Source organism: Ursus maritimus, unplaced genomic scaffold (genome assembly GCF_017311325.1).
Source record: "Ursus maritimus isolate PB19 unplaced genomic scaffold, ASM1731132v1 scaffold_14, whole genome shotgun sequence".
NCBI classification, from domain to species: Eukaryota; Metazoa; Chordata; class Mammalia; order Carnivora; family Ursidae; genus Ursus; species Ursus maritimus.
Window position 1 is genome coordinate 12,349,287 of NW_024423786.1, and position 20,075 is coordinate 12,369,361.

Sequence of the window (20,075 nt, forward strand, 5' to 3'; positions counted from 1 at the left end):
GTCCAAATATTCTGACCCTCACTTATCTCATCTTTAAAACAGATATGATAATCACCAAACTCTTACAAAGCTTAAAAAAGATAATAAATAGAAGACCCGTTATAAACTGTGAAGCACTGTAAAGCATTCGTTCCCATTATTAAATACTCATGCACATTGATGCCTCTAATGTCTTATGTGTTGTTTTACTGAGTGTTAAATTTAATGGAATTGTTAAACTTACTGCCTTTTATTAAACAGGCAATCGGAGGCAAGTCTAAACTGTAAAAGCAAGGGAATAGGTATTTTGCCTGAATTACCTGGGTAATCACAGCTAAATCACTTTGATGCGTTAAGAAGAGTAAGAATTAAGAGTATCTCAAGGCTGGGGAAGGACTTAATAACCTCGCTACATCTCCTTCTCCCCCATTATTTTATAAAATTGAGACTGAGAGAGAATTCCATTATACTACATACTGAAAAGGAAATGAAACCATAAATTCACACCAGACTAGCACATTAGCATGGGACAAAGTCATGCCAGGTGACGAGTGTGTCAAATGAGTTTTCATGTAAGGTGTAATTGTTTGTATTTTACAGAAGAAGGTAATAAACCAACACTCTGTTGCTTTCTCCTAACTCAGAGTTGTGTAAGGACCCATTTTGTAAATCCCAGCCCAATGGTACTAGTGGACACAAGGAGTCTATTATCTCATTTCCCTACATGCAGTTTAGGGAAAATGGATTCAAAAGATTTCTTCCTCCAGCAAAGAATAATCCAGTGTTTGAGCAAGTCGGTATGCTTACTGTCCTTTTCAGCTCTTGGGAAAAGCATCATGATCAGCAATGATAATAAACCGACCATCCTACCAACAGTTGAGAAGTTTAAAGTCATGCTTCCTGGAGCTGGGCTCTGAAACCTAAACCATGCCAGCTGGCACAGAGAGGCCAATGCGAGTGCCCCTCAACCACTCACATGGTAAGCCCCGCTGAATTGCTCTCATTCTAAGGGGAAACTTAACATCACACTTTTTTTTTCCTTTTCAACAGAAGTCCTCCTTGGGGTGCCTGGGTGGCTCAATCGGTTAAGCATCTGCCTTCAGCTCGGGTCATGATCTCGGGATCCTGGGATAGAGCCCCGCATCTGACTCCCTGCTCAGCAAGGAGCCTGCTTTTCCCTTCCCTCTGCTCCTCCCCCCCCCCGCCCCCACCCCTGCTCATGTTCTCTCTCTCTCTCTCAAATAAATAAATAATATCTTTTTAAAAAATCATCTTTGTGATGTTCATTTTTCTTTTCGGAGCAAAGGATGATGCCAAAAAGGCCAATGTCACCGATTCAATCTGTATTCAGGACATTTAACTTTATCCTTGTCTTAAGCCATGATTTATCTGCCTGTGTACCTGTATCCTTGACTCTGAAGAGCATGCATCTATCAAATGGAAATAATAATATGCTCACTGCCTACCTGTAGTAGGGTGAATGGTTACCCCCAAAAGAGGTGTCTATGGCCTCAACCCTAGAACCTGTGAATGTGACTTTATTTGAGAAACATAATCTTTGCAGATGTACTTAAATAAAGGATCTCAAGATAAAATCATCCTGCATTACCTGAATGGGTCCTAAATCCAATGGTAAGTGTCTTATAAGAGTCAGAAGAGCAGAAGATGGAGACACACAGAGACAGAAGGGAGATGGGAGTTATGCAGCCACAAACCAAGGAATGCCTGGAGCCACCAGAAGCTGGAGGAGGCCAGAATTCTCCCTCAGACATTCAGAGGGAGCCGGGTCCTGCTGACACCTTGATTTTTTACTTCTGGCCTATGGGACTGTGAGAAAATAAATTATCGTTGCTCTAACCACCAAGTTTGTGGCCATTTGTTAAGGCAGTCACAGGAAACAAACACACTACCATAATGGGATTGTTACTAACTGTGAAAAAGAGTTTAAGTCATTTCTGGACTGACCAAGGCCTGCCTGGGAAAATGAAGGTCAGAGGCCTATTTCTTTGGAAACTACCATAGAGTTGAGACAAATGTGTGTAGAATGTTATGGCGGCCTTCTTGGCTACAAAAGCCTGTGAGTTGACATGCAGACCATGCACTTATGTGAACAGAAGTGTGTAAAAGACCGGTGGCAAACCGGAGGCCTCAACCGCTCTTTGTCAAAGTGACCCACACACAAGGTTCTTATTCTGGATATGCCTACACACCCCTGTGGGTGAGGGAACAAAGGAAGCTGTGTCCTTGGGTAGCCATTGGGTCTCCCGAAGAGATAAAGACACTGTGGAGCCTGCATTTCCTGTCCTTTATACAGCTGAGAAAAGGCAGTATGTGATGAAGTCCTATTGCATCTTATGAACATGATAGCCAATTCCAACCTACACTCACCCCTGTACCAATAAAATGCATGAATAGGTAACACATACTGGCATACCTGTATACATGTGCAGGGTGTTACATGCTGTCTCTCCATGAATCCTCACATCCTTATAAAACTGGCACCATTATTCCCATTTTACAGATGGAATGTAACACTTAAGTAACCATTCAGTAATAATTCAGATATTTTTTTTAAATTATAAACCTCACATTACACTTCTCCCTGTTGGCAAGATCAAATAAGTTTAGAGTATCTCATCCAAAAGTCACAATCTGATATCCCTCAGGTTACAGCTACATACCAGACATGTTCTGTCTCTATTTAAGAAATGTATTAGTTGTCAGTTGTCTAAAATCAGAAAATTTCACATTAAAATCTCTGGCTTACAGTGAATAAATATATCTTGCAACACAGGGCTCACCTGAGCGTATGTGGGAGCATAGCAGTGAAGGTGCCTTTTAGACAGAACCCTTCAGTTGACCACAGTCCCCACTATTCCCTCTCGACTCCCCAGACACTGAGGCAAAGGTCAACTACCATTCATCATTCTTTATCCAGCTCAAGAAATATATATGTACCCATTTATATTTCTTCTTGGCCGCTGCTAATGTATGAATATGTAGCCCTGATATATTAGTTTTCTATTGCTGCCATAACAGATTACAACAGTCTTAGTGACCTAACAACACCCATTAATTACCTCACAGTTCTGTAGGTCACAAATCTAGATAAAGCATGGCTAGGCTTGTTCTCTGCTCCAGGTTTCACAAGGTTGAAATCCTGGTGTAGCAGGGCTGCATTCCTTTTTGGAGGCTCTGGGGATAGATCTGTGTCAACCTCACTCAGGTTGTTGGCAAGACTCAGTTCCATGTGGTTGTAGGACTGAGATCCTTATTTCCCTGCTGGCTGTCAGCAAGAGGTCATTAGCTCTTAGAAGAGCTGGCTTTCCAGGGCTCAAGGCTCTCTTCCTCCATTTGAAAAACCAGCAATGGCAAGTCCAAGTTCCTCTCACGCTTCAAATTTCTTTGACACCCCCCCCCTTTCTAGAACATTTCTCTTTACCTTCCTTTTCTACCACATTTTCTCACTTCCTCTTCTGTTTTTATAGGCTCATGTGATGACAATGAGTCCATCCAGATAATCCAGAATAATCTCCCAATCTTAAAGGGAGATGATTAGTAACTTTAATCTGAAAATCTCTTCACAGCAGTACCTAAATTAGTACCAGCTTTAATGAACAGAAAAAAGCAATTTATATTGGACACATTAATTTGTTACATGCAAATGATTCTTATTAGCACAGCATGAAGACATCTTAGGCAAAGCTTATAAATGCTCAAAAATGTGCCAATATCAGTAAAATGGAAATAGTATACACCTCATACGGATAATGTAAGGATTAAACGAGCTCATGTAAAGTTTTTAGCACAGTAGCTGGTAGTAGATATTTATTATGTTTGCCTCCCGAGATATACTATTCATTCTCTGGGTAAGAGAGACCCTATTGTACTCCGTGACTCTTGCACTTTCCCATTCACTTCTAGATACACTCTCGCAGAGCCCAAACCACCCATTTCTGAAAAATGAATGGGCACATTACCTAAGCCAGGAATCATAAATTCCTCCACGGAATCTGAATCTTGAGTGGAATAAACCAAAGATTACATCTGCTACCTAGCATAATTCCAAAACTGACCACCGGGATCAGGCTCCTCTGCTGGGAGCCTGCTTCTTCCTCTCCCACTCCCCCTGCTTGTGTTCCCTCTCTCGCTGGCTGTCTCTCTGTCAAATAAATAAATAAAATCTTTTTTAAAAAATGGAAAAGTTAGCTACAGAATGGGAGAAAATATTAACAATGCATGTTTCTGACAAAGACTCATACTCAGGACATTTAAATTCCTATAAATCCAGAATAAAAAGGTAACCCAATATTTAAAAAAAAAAAAACCAAGAAGGCAGAGGAGGAGAATTGAATAAGCACATGGCAAAGGAATGAGTACAAAGAGCCAAGAAGCACATACACAAAAAAGTGCTCAACATCATTAGTCGTGAGAAAAATACCAATTAAACACACTGTGAGATACCACTACACACTTGTTTGAATGGCTGCAATTTAAAACTGACAATACCAATGTCACACAAGCATTTTGGAAAATTATTGAGCAATTTTTTTTTATTACCTATGCTCTGACCCATCAATTTCTCTCCTAAGATTTATTATACAAGACTGTTTGTAGCAACTTTATTCATAAAAGCCAAAGTGTGGGGCAGAGAGGACCTAAATGCCCATCAGTGGAGGATAGATAAGCACACTGTGGCGTATTCATACGATGGAATATTACTCAGCAGAAAAGGAGAACTAACTGATAGAACACTAAAGGTGAATCTCAAATCCATGTTGAATCAAGGATGTCAGAATAAATAAAGTCCATACTGTAAGATTTCGTTTATATGAAGTTCAAGAACAGGAAGAATGAATCTCTGTTGTTAAAAACCAGAAAGTAGGTGCCTCTGGGTGAGGGGATTGTTTGGAAAGAGGCACAAGCCAATATTCTGCCACGCTGGGAATGTTTTCTATCCCGATGGGAGCCACAGTCACCTGGGCACATCATTTTTCACAACTCATCAAACTGTATATTTAAGATCTGCAAATTTTACTATATGTAAATTAAACTCCACTACAGAAATATATGTTGATTTTTTAAAGGATACAGAAGAAGAAATAAATGCCATATAAAACTTGTAATTTCTATCCCTGTGCTACTTTATAGCAAACATTTTCAAACTTAAAGCTTTACTGACTCTTTCATAAACACCATCTTTAGCTTCCCATTACTCCCACACTTCATTAATGCCAGTTTGATTTTTTCCTCTTAGTGTTTAACAATTCTCTACCTAAGCATCTTCCATGACATGCATCATGCAAACACGGCACCGAGAGAGAGAACGTGAATATTCCTAACCCCAATTACATGGTGTAAAAATAAAGGCCTTGTTATTGACCATGAGAACTATGTGAACAAATTAAACATGGCTTGATCGTGCAGAGGAAAAAGGAAGTAACGGTTAGAGCTTAATAAGGTGATCCATGGGGTTCATTAACATGGAGTGGAATTTATCAGAAGAGGTTTTTGGAACCTAATTAATTAAACCCCCATCAAATAGATGCATTCGATTATTATGATCCCATTCTGAGTTTAAACATCAACACTAATTAACCCCATAATTTATATATTTCTCAGCCATGTGAGGAACATTAGTCACATTAATCAAAAAAGGATCACATTATTAATGAAAATAAATCAAGAAGCAAATGTAAATGAGATGATGTGACCCTTTGGCCCATCCCATTTTAAATTCATTTTCATAAATGGACAATATAGAAAAATGTCAGCCAACAGTATGTGGCAGAGGAAAAGTTTTAAAATTAGGAAATATATGTTCTATTCTCAGCTTGGCCACCAAAATAGCATATGACTTCAGCAAGTCACCAGGAGATTTTGTTTTGGATAACAAAATACACAACCTCCCTGTTTCTCATGGTTTACCCAAGAAGTGGGCTTTTGAGGAATCTGGGCCATCCATGAGTCCTATTCTTTATGGATTCCCTGATTAGTCAGGCTACCATCAGAAAGGTACTGATTCATGGCCTATCTTGAGATGCAAGGCCTTTAAAAAATGCAAACAATTCTCTTTTAGAAATACAACCTGTTTTCTTTTAGAAATGTTTTCTTTTTCCAGGAGGAGGAAAATAAAATTTTTCAGGTAGGTCAGAGCTAGACTGAGGGCAAAATGGCAGGACTGTTTTCTCCCCCACGAAGAATCCAAAGATGTGTTCAAGTTCCAGTTGGCTTAACTTGGGGAATCCCTTAACCACTGGTAAAGTGAAAGAAGATAATACTACTGTTGTAGGATAACTCTCAAACAGTTAAAAATATGATACTCATGAAATATAAAACATATGTTTAAAATTTTTATTCAACTCGTTCATTAATGACACGGCCAGTAAGATACTCAAAGGAGAGTATGAGGAACAGAAATATATTTAGTCGCTCAAAGGGATGCCGAAATAAATTTGCTCATAGAGGCAAAACTGGTTAATATCCTACAAGGCAATAAATGGTAATATTTGGGGCTATCCCTTTTCACCACAGGGAAATCAATTGCACCTCTCCGGGACAAGATTTATTTGCATCCCTGTGGAGAGGAATTATTTACATTCCTCTCAGACAAGAATAATTTGCAATGCTATTCATTTTTTACAAGTTAATTTCTATCCCTACAGAGTTGTAAAATAGCCTAGTTCAAGAGCCTGAGAGACAAACTACTGCCCATGGGTCAAATCCAGCCCAGGGCTCACAAAATAAGCATGGCTTTTACATTTTTAAAGAGCTGTTTTTAAAAAGCAGGGGAGAAGAAAAATAGCCAACAGATAATGTGTATATTCCGCAAAGCCTAAAATATTTACTATCTAGGGCTTTACACAAGTTTTCTGACCCCTGGCTTGGTCAATAGACATTCTACACCTTTGTAGACTTCGATAATCCCTGGAGGATTTGCTGGATAGTGTTTGTGTTGCAGTGAAAGAAAACCATCCTTCCTTTTGCCTATTTTCAAATTTTGGATAATTTTCTTGACACTATCTTCCATACCAACCTACCAGAATTTTGTGAGGTCAATTGAGCTAATAAAGCAGTTAGGAAACTCTGGAGTGTCATACATGTATAAAGGGGTGCTGTGCCTCAAGTGAAGGGTTGGCAGTTTTCAGAAGTAATTCTTCAGGGGCGCCTGGGTGGCTCAGTCGGTTGAGCATCTGCCTTTGGCAGATGATCCCAGGGTCCTGGGATGGAGCCCTGCATCAGGTTCTATGCTCAATGGGGAGTCTGCTTCTCCCTCTCCCTTTGCCCCCCACCCATACTCTCTGAAAAAAAACAGAGGGAGGGAGGAAGAAGTAATCTAGTCCTTCAGGGTATGACCAGTACGCAATTACATCTACCCCAGGTGGCCTCTCCAAAGATATTTAGAATCCTGAAGCAAGATGTGTTTGCCCCAGGGCACCTGGGTGGTTTAGTCAGTTAAGCATCTGCCTTTGACTCAAGTCCGGGATCCCGGGGTCCTGGGATTGAGCCTCGCCTGCAGCTCCCTGCTCAGCAGGGAGCCTGCTTCTCCCTCTCCCTCTGCCTGCCACTCCCCCCCCCCTTATGCTCTCTCTCTCTCCCTCTCTCTCTGACAAATAAATAAATAAAATTAAAAAAAAAAAAAAAAGAGGAAGAAGAAGATGTGTCTGCCTCCGTGAATTCTGCTCCCCTGCGTCATCTACAATACCATTAGGTTTTATAAGAAAATCTGCACTTGTGTCCTTCAGCATTGGCTCATAAATCATTAAGAATATTGGGCCTTTTACTAAGTTTGCACTTTTTTAACAGCAACTGCTTTCATAAAGACAGCACTGTCCCCCCCTCCCCCACAGCCCAGTCAAATGCCTTCAGAACTACCTCAGAATATTAAACTTTTTCCCATGCCAACCAAGACTTCCTGAAGCTATTAATATGTTTTCTAATAAATGAGGGTGATTAATAAAATTAAGCAATGCTTTCTGCTTGCCCGCTCCAAAATAAAACTCCTACTGATAATATATGAAAATCCATTCCAGCTTTATAAAATATACCATCTATCTCCATTAGTTGGTTTTCTAGTATCTATTGACCTCCCACTGGGTGTGACACATTCTGCCACATATCTTAGCAGATGGAAAAATAAGATCCCATGCATGCCCCTAAGAAACTCAAAATCTATTTTGAGCAATGCAAGCCATACACTGAAAAGGGCAAACCCGTGAAATGCAAAATCCAAAGTAGGTAAAATCAGCAGGGGTGATATCTTGGTGTTTGGAATCAGAAGAGTTCATGTACTTAATTCCATGAAGTAGTCAAAGAGAGGTTTCCTATTTTTGTAAGTATCTTTGCAAACATTAGTTACTACCATGAAAAATTAGGGTATTTCAGATAAAACAGTATTACTGTTTTTCTTAAAAAGTTCTGATGAGCTGGCAAACATGGACCGACATTGTCATATTGCAACAATCAACTAGATTCTTACTTCTCAGAGGATGGGAGAAGGAATCAGCAGGATGGCATCACCTAGGAGATGCTTCGAAATTCTCAAACTGGACGCCTACATGTAAAAGAATGAAACCAGACCACTATCCTACACCACACACAAAATATAATGGATCAAGGACCTAAATGTGAGACCTAAAAATCCTAGAAGAGAGCATAGGCAGTGATGTCTCTGATATCAGCCATAGCGATATTTTTTTAGATATATCTCCTAAGGCAAGGGAAAGAAAAACAAAAATAAACTATAGGGACTACATCAAAATAAAGTTTCTGCACAGTGAAGGAAACCATCAACAAAACTAAAAGGCAACCTATGGAATGGGAGAAATATTTGATAAAGGATTAGTATCCAAAATAGATAAAGAATTTATGTAACTCAACACCAAAAAAACCACAAATAATCAAATTAGAAAATGGGCAGAAGACATGAACAGACATTTCTCCAGAGAAGACATACAGATGCCAACAGACACATGAAAAGATGCTCAACGTCACTCTCCATCGAAACTGCGATATCACCTCACACCTGTCAGAATGGCTAATCAAAAACACAAGAAACAACAAGTGTTGGCAAACATGTGGAGAAAAAGAAACCCTCATGCACTGTGGGTGGGAATGCAAACTTGTGCAGCCACTCTGGAAAACGGTATGGAGGGGGGTGCCTGAGTAGCCAGTCGGTTAAGCATCTGCCTTCAGCTCAGGTCACGATCCCATAATCCCAGGTTTGAGCCCCATCTTGGGCTCCCTGCTCAGTGGGGTGTCTACTTTTCCCTCTCCCTCTGCCCCTCCCCCTGCTCCTTCTCTCTCTCTCGCTCACTCTCTCAAATAAATAAATAAAATCTTTTTTAAAAAATGGTACAGAGGTTCCTCAAAAGTTAAAAATAGAACTACCCTATGATCCAGTAATCACACTATGCGGTATTTACCCAAAAAATACAAAAACACTAATTCACGGGGATACATGCACCCCAACGCTTATTGCCGCATTATTTACATAATAGTTAAATTATGGGAGCAGCCCAAGTGTCCATTAATAGATGACTGGATAAAGATGATGTGGTATAAACATAATGGAATATTATCCACCCATAAAAAGAATGATATCTTGTCATTTTCAACAACATGGGTGGAGCTAGAGAATATAATGTTAAGCAAAATAAGTCACTCAGAGCAAGACAAATACCATATGATTTCGCTCATGTGGAATTTAAGAAACAAAACAAACCAGCAAACAAAAAAGAAAAAGAGGGAGACAAAGCAAGAAACAGACTCGTAACTATAGAGAACAAACTGATAGTTACCAGAGGGAAGGTGGGTGGGCGGACGGTGAAGGGGATTAAGAGTACACTTATCATGATGAGCTCTGAGTAATGTGTAAAATAATTGAGTCACTATTGTACACCTGAAATGAAACAGCACACTGTACATTAACTACACTGGAATTAAAATTAAAAACTTAATAAAAAAATATGGAATCTCAGCTGCCTTCCCCCATTCCAAAACCATAGCCCCAAAGACAAGGTGCCCAGGAGGTGCCCAGGTATATTATAGGCATTCAATAATGAGAGTATGAACGTAGTAACAAATAAACCAACGAACGGAGGAATGTCCTATTAGAGCCAGAACTTCAAGTGACAAATACTTATTTCCCCTCAGGTGCTGTGCTAGGCCAAGGGGATACAGGGTAAATAAGATATCATTCCTACACTCAAGGAGTTCCCAATACATCTGGAAAGCCTGATAGATAAGCCATAATTGCAACACAAGAGAATTTGAACTGTAATAGAAGTGTAACGGTTATCTATTGCTTTAATAATGCTACATACCAAACAACCACAAAACCTCAGTGGCATGCTACAATTATTACTTATTGATCATGAATCCGGGGTGGTCAGCTAAGTGACTTTGTTGTTCTCGGCTTGATTACATACCAGGGAGCGGACTGAAGGTCAGGTGCTCTTGGTTCAATGACTGGCTCACCTCCATGCGTCTCTCCTTCTCCAGCAGACTGGCCTGGGCATTTTCCTGGGAACGGCAGATGTGTACTTTTTTTTAACTACAAAATGTTTACATTTTATTTTTTTCTTTAGATAAGGCAAACCTATTTTCCCAAGGAAATAACACAAATTGGCACAAAGACCAAAGGAGCTACCTCTGTCTCGTGATTGAGGTTTGTTTTACAATATATGAACTGCCGACACCGCCCCGTCACCCGGCAGCACTTCTCAGGGATGCCCTTGGCTTCGAAGCCCAGAGCAGGAGGCAGACATGGCAAGAGACAATTTGAGAAAAATGACTCGCTGCCGTGCTGACCAACTGGAACTGACCTTCAAAGGAATTTTCATCAGAATGTGGAGAAGACTCCGAATTTCATTGGGGAATGACTCAGAACTGGCAAAGACACTCAATGGCTTTGTCAAGTCTTTCTTTGTATTATGTCCACTAACATCTCACAGGCCAAAGGAAATCACATGACACATTTAGAAACAAGAGGCAAGAGCTTCCAAGTCACATGGCAAAGGGTGTGGACAGAGGAAGAGGAAGAACTGGGCCATTTTTGTAATCCACCATAAGAGGTATGAAAAAGTGCTATAGGCAGAAGTTTAAAATCTAAGCATGGAGAGTGATTTTGGAAGCATTTCCATTCCACAATCCCGAGATCATTTTTTCTAAATACTATCTAAACTGGAAAGAACACTGCCATTCAGAGCCCTAACAAATAGAAAAATAACAAATAGAATTCGTGGAGCCCTCTCAGTGTATCAGGCCCTGTGCTAGGCTCTGCACATGCTCTAACTTACCGCTTCCTCCCCAACTACTCTGAGATGTGTATGATTACTCCAGTTACAGATAAAGAAACTAAGGTCCCAGAAAGTTTGATGACTTGCTCGAGGCGGCCCACCCAGGATTCACTCTGGAGCTTCTCCTCTCCTCACCTCCGGCACAGAAATTAAAGTCATGCCCATCCCCTCCTCCTTCTTCTTCTTGCTGAAAGAGGCTATGTAACGGTTTTCATGTATTGATCATTTTTGGCCAAATGTAGAGTCCCAAGAATTAAAATTTCAATACATGAACCACCAGGAGTAAATTCTAGCGTAGGTCAGCCATGAACTGGCAGTGTGTATATTTAGGGCTGTTGCATACTAACTGACAAGGCCCATTTGTTTTTGTTTTTCTCTGCAATATTGCATTTTCAAATTGCTTCCTTGCTCCAAACAGTCCTGATGCCATTTGTGTTGTGTCAGTTGCAACACAAATTCAAGTAATCCTGAAGAATCTAATAATGTGTCAACCAAAGATGAGGGCTGTGGTTTTTTCTCACTGTATGAATAATGCATTTTTAATGAAACCATTTCACTTCTCAAGTTTAAAAACTGTAGCCTAAGTATTCCCTCCTATCACATTATTTTGTTCTGGGTGGTCATCTGCCTGACTTTGCTTGTACCTCCAAGATACAAGAAAGGAAGAAATTGAGTCCCTGGACATGAGCATTCAGGGTCAGTGGTGTTGAGTTGCAATCAGAGAAAACTTGCTCACCCTAAAGAATTGGATTCGCCCTTGGTGTGACCCATTTGCTTTCTCTCCTGAAATGCACAATTTTCCATCTGTTCCAGAAGTTGGCTTCCATCAATGTCTGGTGTGGAGTAAAAAGCTCAAAAACTGAAATAAAGCCTTGCCTTAGCAATCCTGTCCAATTCCCTAGTGGAACTTCTAAAATGGCCCACTTTTCAAAGTGACATAACAAGCAATGAGCCGTTTAGTGATTCAGCTGGAAATCCAAAGCCCAGGCTGTTTGTCCTCAAGCATTTCCATACAGAAGAAGAAAAAACCAGCAAGGAGAGAAGAGAAATACAACTTTCCCTTATGATCTACATCAGGGATGTTTAAAAGGCTTCACTTCACGTGACAGCTCCCCTTAAGTGGTGGTTCTGCCTGGAGTGCTCTGTTGAGAAGAATTCTGAACTCATGTAGGGCCCTAACGGGACCTGTGCAGCAATCAATTAGTAATGTCTGCTTGCACAAAGAGAAGCAGCAGCCTGTGGGCTATCCTGGCTTTGTTCTTAGGAAAGTCGCAGTTGGTTGTTTCTTTGTTTTTTTGTTTTAAGATTTTATTTATTTATTTGTCAGAGAGAGAGAGACAGTGTTCACGAGCAGGGGGAGCGGCAGGCAGAGGGAGAAGCAGGCTCCTGCTGAGCAGGGAGCCCGACCTGGGACTCGATCCCAGGACCCCGAGATCATAACCCGAGCCAAAGCCTGACACTTAACCAACTGAGCCACCCAGGAGGTGTTTAAACATTCATTCATGCAGAGTTATCCAGTCTGACTTACTATACGTGGACAGTAGAATAACTCTTGTAATGCCCGGCATCACTGATGGCATTAAAGAAATTAGTTGATATCAGCCTCTTTCCACAATGGGCCACTGTGAAGAAGAGGGATCTAGGTTTTTCTCTACATCACCATGTAAGAAACCTATACCATGCTTACATGTTTATTCTTCATAACCCAGCTCCATAAAACAGGCTTCACCCAATTGGATTTGTCTTTAAAACTGGTTGTTCTTTCCTATTCTTTCCCCACAGTTAAGAAATTGAGTGCTAAAAATGACCACATAGCCATGTCTTCCCACAGTCCCTGCATCGAATCAGTAGCTTTCTGCTGGACACACGGTCAGAGGATACCAAGAGCCTTGTTCAATAAAAGCAATGTAACCCCAGAGCATGACTCCGAGGACCACAACAGATCGTTAGGTAGAAATTAACTCCCTTTCTTGTCTGGTACCTCATTAAAGTTCAAAAATAATTGTTGTCCCTACTAGTTAGCACTTATTGTACGTCTCGCCTTATCACCTTGCAGAGCCTCGGTGAGAGAAACAGCCTTATTGATTGATGTCAGCAGACATGGGGGAACAAATGGTGTTTTGTTCATGACATCAGGGTTGGCCCACATGGCGGAACAGGACGGCTCATGGCTTAGCCAATGTCTAAGCAGGAAAGGCTAAGGAGCCCCCTACTCCCTTTCTCTCTGCTCTTTCCATGTCTTTTTTTTCCTTCTGTTCTAGTGTGTTCTTCTTTTTCCTTTTCACTTTCAACTTTCCTCACCCTTTGTTTCCTTTCCACTTTTCTTCCTGTCTTCTTTTTTCTTTCCTTTTTTGCTTTCTTACCTTCTTTCCCTTTTTCTCTGTCTACACCATTATTTACTCCTAGCCATTGAGACTGTGAGTTCAACATGTAATGAGTGAGCTTTTTCAGAGGGTCGCATGTTTCACGTGGTCACGATAAAGCTGCCATTAGATCCTTTCCAGAGAAGGGATTTGCTGCTGGCTGGGAGAGGGATAGGGAGTGAAGGGGATGAAGGGCACTGCCCGGCCCGCCACTGAGCAATGGCTCTGCCATTGCTTAAACAGAGTCAAAGGAAAGTCTGCTTCTAACAGTTCTGAAGCTTCATCCAAAATAATGGGATAAAATGGCTCCAGGAAGATTAAGATGGAAAATAATTTTAATCCATATTCTAGTTCTTTTATTCTTATTATTTTAATAGCATTTGGAGGGAAATCCTTGGTTGCAGCCAATTTTGGCCCAATTCTCAGCTTGCCTAGCACCCTGGGCCACTCACCTCAGAAAACAAGGCAATGGAGGGAAGGCTCAGTGGGATCCATTGGCCAGGGGTTTAAATGGGTGGTTGGTCATGGCTAAGAGCCTCAGAGCTGAAAATTCACTAGAGCCCACAGAGTACTTCAGCCTCACTCTCTGACAGACTCCTCATTTTTGCTTTCTTGCTGAGCCCCCAGTTCCTATAAGCCACATTTGACTTTGCTGAAAGAAAGATTTAGGATAAAATCTGGATCTGTGTTTAACTGATTATTAAAAGATCGCCTTTTTCAAGGGCTTACAGATACCAAGATTTTTGCGTAAATTAATCCCTTTTAATTTTCACAACAATCTTCTGAAGTGAGAACTGTTGTTTCCATTTAAAAGATGTGGAAACTGAAGCCTAGATGCGCAATTTATTTGCCCAAGGTCACATAACAGTACGTCCTGTAGCCATGACCGACAGCACAGCAGTGAGTGGCAAAGCCCTTGTTCTTTGTGTCTACACTCCACTGCCTCCTTCAAAAGCCTACAAATGTGTCTGTACGATGACTAACCTCAAGTCTACAGAACCCTGTAGACTGGGTACCCAACCTCCTAGGCCCTGCTCAAGTTTCATTTACTCTGTGAAGCCTTTTCTAATGCCCCAGCCTCCATGGGTCTATACCCACAGAGAACGGTCAGCATACATTTAACATTTTGTACGGAAATTTTCCATCCTTTTTACCATGTTCTCTGTCTCCCTACCTAGACTATGAACTCCTTGAGGGTCAAAACAATTCTTTCCACTTCTTATTTTTGTCCAAAAAGGACAGAGTTTCTCCAACCAGGCTCTGCATATCGGTGTCACCCAGGGAACTTGTAAAATACAGATGGCCCACACCTGTCCCTGGGCTCCTGAAGTGGCCTCTCCGGGGAGGGCCTCAGCATCTGTACTTGAACCCATATCACGAAGTTCTTCTGAGGCACAGCAAGACATGTAAATAGCTTACCTACAATATCTACAACAGGTTTAAGCAATTCTCTCAAAATGGCTGCAGAATCGTCATAAATATTTTTCGTGACCAAACTGCCTCTCTTCCTCTACCTCTCACAGCTCCTGAAACAACAGGTCTGGATGGTCCCTTGTGCCCTCAGGTGACCCAGACCCAGACCCAGGACTGTACTAGATCCTGGCCCAAGGGTGTTCCATTTTCCAGGGAGGTAGAAGGCTAGACCCATGCATACATCCTAGGGAGTTAAACTGTGCCAAAAGCTGTGACAGAGGTGTGTGCAAAATGCTCTCTGAAACCTGCAGAGGAATTGGGGAAGGCTTCTCCAAGGAAGTTAAATTGGTTGAAGGATGAATAGATGTTGCAGGGTGGGACTGGGGATAGATGGTGATTGATTTGTGAGGTGACACAAAAACATGTACAAGGGCAAAGGGTGGGACTCAAAAAATACCACTGTTTTTTTAAGAAACACTTAAATTGCCAATAGAGAACTGGTTATAAACGATAATATAGCTATGCAGTGGAACACTATACACATGCAAAAATGAGTGCAGAACTCTATATTCTAATTTGGAATAATCTCCAAGACACATGGTTGAAAAAAATCAAGGTACATGAGTGCTGGGAAAAAAAAACAAACAAACATGGGGGGAGACTGTGTACATACACACATTTGTGTTGAGGCAAGAATATTCTGGAAATACACATGAAATGCACTGGGAAGAGTGCCTGGGGGATAGATGGCAAAATAAAGTGTTTCATGATATGCCCTTTTATACTGATAGGTTAATGTGTGTATATTCATTCTTTGTTTACAAAATCTGCAAAGTGTTTTAAAAATATTTTGTTGGTGATCAAATAAAAGGATAATGAATGCCATTCTAGAGAATTGTTTCCTATTCTGGTAAAAAGTGTCCCACCACTCAGGTGTTCAAAAAGAACCTGGTCAAAAAAAGAAAAGAAAAGAAAAGAAAAGAAAAGAAAAGAAAAGAAAAGAAAAGAAAAGAAAAGAAAAGAAAAGAAAAGAACCTGGTCAACTGCCTGGACAGATGGTGTAGACAGGGAGAGAAATGGATTCAAGCAAGTTAGTTGGATGAGATGAGCTTCTGAGTACCAAGCCACTGGGAAACTCAAAGCGCCTAAGTTCAAACATCTGGGGGCAGGGCTTGCATCACTGAATTCAATTAAACAAGCCCATCGTTGGCACTCGATAAAGCTATTGAATCCAAAATCTTATTAAAATGTCTATATTGGGAGAGTCTGCTAATCTATAATAAAGCCACATTAATCGAAGATTTAAATGAAGTTAAATTTGTGTTAACAAATACTCTAAAGGTCAGACTCATTACTTTCGACTCAGGCAGCTCACATTTACTGCAAATATTTTTCTCTTGTATGTTACACCTCGGTGTCTGTTGAAACTGGCTTGCCCATAGCACCCCATTATCTCCCTCCAGCCTGAGAAGGAGTAATCTCCTCATTCCTGCTNNNNAACTCCAGGGCGCATTGCCTTTGTGATATGATCAGGTAGCTTTCCCAAGAAATTTCCTTTGAGCTCCTCATTGTTAGAAAAGAAATTTCCTCTACTGCCTGAAACCCATTGGTGGGTATAATTTGTGGCATTGTGCTCGCCACCAGGAGGGTGCGTGAAGGCGGGAACATTAATCAAATTTGAAAACAACGAAGAAACAGTGGGCTCCGAGTGGATCAGCGTGTGATTAGCAGCCCACAGTATCAGATTTTAGAATGTGAAAACCGGAAAACCCTGGGGCTAAGCTGTATGAGACTGAAGTGCCAATCTGCAGGCCACCCCGAGGGCTTTGACAGCAAATATTACCTCCAAACGCCTAACGTCAACGTCGTTAATGTATTAGTTGTTTGTATTTCCGATCTCTATCATGAGCTGCAATGTTTCCGAAAACTATTATCAAATTTATATAAATTTGATATCGTCCCTAGCATGATACCAAAGGCGTGGGGTTTAATAAGTGCTCCTAGCTGATGAAATGTTTGTTGAGCGCCTACTATCTACAAAGGGCACCTTTGAGTTCCCTTTCACCAAAATAAGTAATTGGTCTATATGGTATTTTTTCACCTCTGGGCTTTTCATACATTTCACCCTGCCAGAAACATCCTCAGTCTTTCAAGATTCTACTCCTCCTTGAAGGCACAGTTAAATCCCTTCCCTTCTGTCCCCAATCCCCTGATACCTTTTTCCTTTGAGACCTCATAGTGCTTTGTATGTTCTGAGAGTACGCTACGTGGGCGTCACTAATAACAGTTACCTGCATTCCCTACTCTCCCTCCCAGAGCTAAGGAGCCTGTGAGCTTGATCCGTATCCCTCTGCATACAGTGCCCAGCACGGAGCCCTATAAACATCATGTTCTTAATATTTTTTTAAATAAAGAGCAGGAACTACCATGTGAAATTGTACTGGATTGAACAGTTCCCCTCCCCATCAAAAAAATGTGTCCACCTAGACCCCATGAATGTGCTTATTTGGGAAAAGGGTCCTTGCAGGTGTGATTCAGCGAAGGATCTTGAGGTGAGACCACCCTGCATTAACAGGGCGGCCCTAACCCAATGACATGTATTCTTAGGAGAGACAGAAGAGAAGACAGAGACGCAGAAAGGAGAAGGCCCTGGGAAGTCAGAGGCAGAGATCAGAGCGATCCCACCACAGCAAAATGCCTAGAGTCATCAAGCCTGGAGAAGGCAAGGCAGAATCCTCCCCTAGAACTTCCAGAAAGAATATGGCCCTGCCAACACCTTGATTTCAGACTTCTGTCCTACAAAACTGTGAGAGAATAAATTTCTGTCATTTAAGATCCCATGTTTGTGGTAATTCGTTACAGCAGCAAGAGGAAACAAACACAGATATGGTCTCTGGCTTTAAAGGAAATTATTGGAGAGACAGTGACATGCAGAGAGAAGAATATTCATACATAAAAAGACAACAGTAGGGGCGCCTGGGTGGCTCAGTCAGTTAAGCACCTGCCTTTGGCTCAGGTGATGCTCCCAGGGTCCTGGGATCGAGCCCTGCATCTTCGGGCTACCTGCTCAGCAAGGAGCCTGCTTCTCCCTCTCCCTCTGCTCGCTCTCTCACTCTCTCTCAAATAAATACATAAAATCTTTTAAAAAAAGGAAAAAAGACAACAGTAAAGTCAAATGTCATTAGGAGTTGCACGGATTTTAGATACCAGGTGCTTGTTCAGTCAGTAAACATTGATTGATCATCCTTGATGCTCCAGGCTCTCAGAATTCAGCGGTAAACAAGGCAGACAGACGTCTAGCCTCGTAGACCTTAGACTGGGCAGAAACTGCAAAACTCAAAAGCCTGCAGGGGACCAGGCACATGATAGAAAGCCCTAAGGTAGGGTGAGGGGATCTACCATCCACCTGCCCACTTTTGATAACGAGAGTTATTTCTTTGAAAATTTCTCTGAAAAAAGATCAGCCACAAGAATGATAAAGAGCAATCAACACTCAGACCTCCTTTGGAGTGAAACAGCAGGGACAGGTAGAAACTGTGGAGAACTGCAGACACACGTCCCAGCTGAAAGGGAGTCTTCACTCAAGCCCCAGTTGCTGCCACATGCAAATGAGAGCACAGTCTTGCCCGAGTTTTACTCTTAAGAGAAAATGAGAGAATCCCAGGGTTTTGTTTGGTTTTTTTTTCCCCCACTTTTATTGAGAAATAGTTGACATACATCGGAGTGTAGTAAGCAAAGGGGGTTAAGAAGATGAAATTGGGGAAATAGCTAGACGTCAGAAAATGCAAGCCTTTATGTGCCTTGGTCAGGCCACTGGACTTCCAGCAAATGAGATGGGATGCCTCTGGAGGGTTGGCGTAGAGGAAACGTGGCCTTGACTTGCACCTGAGAGCTCACCCTGCTAAACCAACAGATATCCAGAGACAGCAACTCTGCTGAGGGAGTTTCTGATGACCTCCGGAGGCGCTGGTAAACACTCGGTTATAAAATATTCAGAAGAAGCCAGCAAAACAAGTGGAGAACAGCCAGAGAGGTTGAGAGATGGACCATATCAAATATGGCATTAAAGATAGAGCAGCCGTTTAGAAGAGCAAATCCATCAAGAGCGATCCCACAAGGCAGCCTGAAACAACCACACTGCTCACTTTCTTCAGCTCTCGCGCGCAGTAGGACGAAGGCGTTCAGGAGACAGGTTTTGCTAACAAACATGTCTGTGCTGTACAGACCCAGCCTCGGGAATATCTGAAGCTTGCCCCCACGCCATCTGGCAGATGATGAACGTGTGATTAAACCTGATGATTAACCATAGCCAGGAATTTGATCGCTAATAGTCAGAGACTCAGGGGGCAACTTTTATCCGCGGTTGAGTGCTTTGCCAGAAACTGCCCCCCAGAGGGGACTGGGCGATCGGAGAGATGATGAAGGAGCCCCGTGGTGGGGAAAAATGAAACTGTAGACCAATGAGATAATAACAGCAATAGAGAGAAGCAGAGCTTCCCACACACATGCACCAAGTCAGAAATACCTCAGGATAATTAAACCCTACTCCAGAATTTAGCACCTTTTTGTAATAAGAATCTTTACTTGCAATCCTCAGCATCCTGTTGCCTTGGCAAAAAAACCTATCTCTTGACATTCGGGAGGTTTCCGTTCCATTTTCAAAGAACAGCCCCAGTGAAGATGCATTTCAAAAAATGTGTTTGTATCTGCAGTGACTTTGCCGATGAATCCCCGTTCCCCAGCAGAACTGGTTCCCATTCTCTCTCTGCCTTCTCTCCACCCCCATTTGCACTGGCAAACCTGGGGCTGGACGCACTGTGGCTGAACAAACTTTAGCCATTTTTAGCAGGAAAGCTGGTGGTTGTGTGGAAAAGGATAAAGATAAGACTCAGAGAGACTGTGCTTGTAGGAGAGGAGACTTGGGTGTGGGAAGAGAATTTCAGAATCCTGTTTACATGCAAAAGGCACCATGCAAAGACCCCATTTCATGAGGATCGATTCAGCCCTATGTTCACAGAAA